Below are 2,174 nucleotides of genomic sequence, written 5' to 3'. Positions count from 1 at the left end.
TGAATCTGTGTGGAGGGGGTCGCTGTGCAGGCTGTGGCAGTGTTAGGTCTAGGTCCAGGGCTAAAAAAAGGGGGCCTGGGGATGTGACGCTGCCCCGCCATGCTGGTAGGACCCAGAACCCTCTATGTAGGCCGGTGGGTCAGATTACACAAAAAATATCTCTGGCTGACTGCAGATGAATGGCCTGTAAGCTTTGGAGTTAATTGTCAGCCTGCTGCCAGTTACAGAGGAGATTTCTTTCAACTTCGTTCTCTGTCTTTCTCTATAAGTTCTAATATCCTGTTGTGTTTCAATTTCAGTATTTATTGCTTCTGAAAGGCTTGTGTGTTTATCTACAAATTACATCTTGAAAGACAGACACTCTCCTGCAAAGAGTCAGACAAAATGACTGTTGACACATGGCTGGACAATGGCATCTCTGAGAACATCTGACACAGTTAAACGATATGAGGCGTGTTGCTCTGATGTTTTTTTTTTTTTGCTGTGCTGTGTTTGTCCCTGAAAGCCGATGTTGAGATGAGTCGCAGAGCAAATAATGTCAAGCCACCTTTCCTGTTAATGAGTTTTAGATGTAAAACTGTATCTATAATCGATGTGGGATATGGATCATCTGTCAGAGCGAGCAGCGGGATCATCTGAGGATAGGGTGCAGAGAAGTCGCAGAGAGCATAAAGTTACTGTAAGTAAATGTATAAAAGATTCAACACTGACTCTGTTTTCAAACACTAGCTCATGAAAATGTAGCTCTGTCCTTGGCAGTGGGAGTACTGTACGTGAATACTTAATCACAAGGTTTTTATTTTTTATTTTTAATCATTACATCAAATGTCTCCTGTGGCGTGATGGAAGGACATGAAGTCCCTTAGGTGCCTCGGTTCCTTGCCAGAGGTACATGGAGACTTAATGAGATTGATCTCGCTCTCTTTTTGTGAATAGAAGTAGCACAACTTGGGTTTCTTCTTCCTATCTGTGTAACAGCTTGCTTCACCTTTTGTATTAAAAAAAAATGTATATTAACTTCTATATATTAGGGTTACTCGTGGAGAGTGAGATGAGAAAACTGTCACCACTGTCTTACAGTAAGCTAGTGCCAGCAGACGGTTTGCTTAAAAATAAAAAACATTTTGGTTTTATGGGGGTAGCTCAAGGGCACGTCTCCCACTCCCCTCCTCTCGTTTATATTCCTAGGTAGTCATATTTTGGAAATCGCATATCTTTTCCCCTTGAATATGAAAGCAAATAGATTTTACTTTCATTGGATTTTTGCAAAAAATATGAAATTTTAGTTTTCTCCAGACAGGACATTGAAATATAATTTAAAAGTTGACAATGGGTTTAAAAGCAGAACAAATTGAAAGTATGAAAGTATGTAGCCTGCACCAAAGTTGCAGTGCTGCTGTGCAGTTAAAAAGATTGATAGATTGAGAATCAGGGTTGCCAGGTCTGTGAGGCAAAAAGCAGCCAAACAGCAACTCAGAACCAGCCCGAAACCCAGGTATAAAAACAGGTTTTAAAAAAATATGCCAATAAAAATCCATATGCAGATGCGGACAAAATTGTTGGTACCCTTCTGTTAAAGCAAGAAAAGCCCACAATTGTCCCTGAAATAACTTGAAACTGACAAAAATAAAGGACCAAAGGACGTTCTCCCAGAAGCTTTGTTGGCAGCTGAGACGAACTGAAGATTTTTGATCCAAAACTGAAGCTTTTTGGCAAGTCACATAAGAACACTGTACCTACTGTGAAACATGGATCAGGGTCAGTTCTGTTCTGCGGCTGCTTTGCTGCACCTGGCACAGGGTGTCTTGAATCTGTACAGGGTTCTCAAGACTTTCAAGGCAATCTGGAGGAAAATGTGCTGCCTAGATCCACCCAACACGGTAATGACCCAAAACACACATCTAAAAACACCAAAGAATGGCTAAGAACAAAATATTGGACTGTTCTGCCCCCTTCACACCCGAGACAGCTGGAGCAGTTAAGGGTGCCATCTGTTTTGTCCAGGCCAGCTTCATAGTTTGTTTTTTAAAATAATTCTGTTTGTCTGATTTTCATTTCTTTATTTTTCACAAATTTTTTATTTACTATTACATTTGTCAGCTCCAAGTTATTTCAGTGACAGTTGTGGGTTTGTCTTTCTTTAAAGGCGAACTATGCAGGTCTATGCATTTTTC

Source organism: Trachurus trachurus (genome assembly GCF_905171665.1).
Source record: "Trachurus trachurus genome assembly, chromosome: 6".
NCBI classification, from domain to species: domain Eukaryota; kingdom Metazoa; phylum Chordata; class Actinopteri; order Carangiformes; family Carangidae; genus Trachurus; species Trachurus trachurus.
This window is presented reverse-complemented; position numbering follows the sequence as displayed.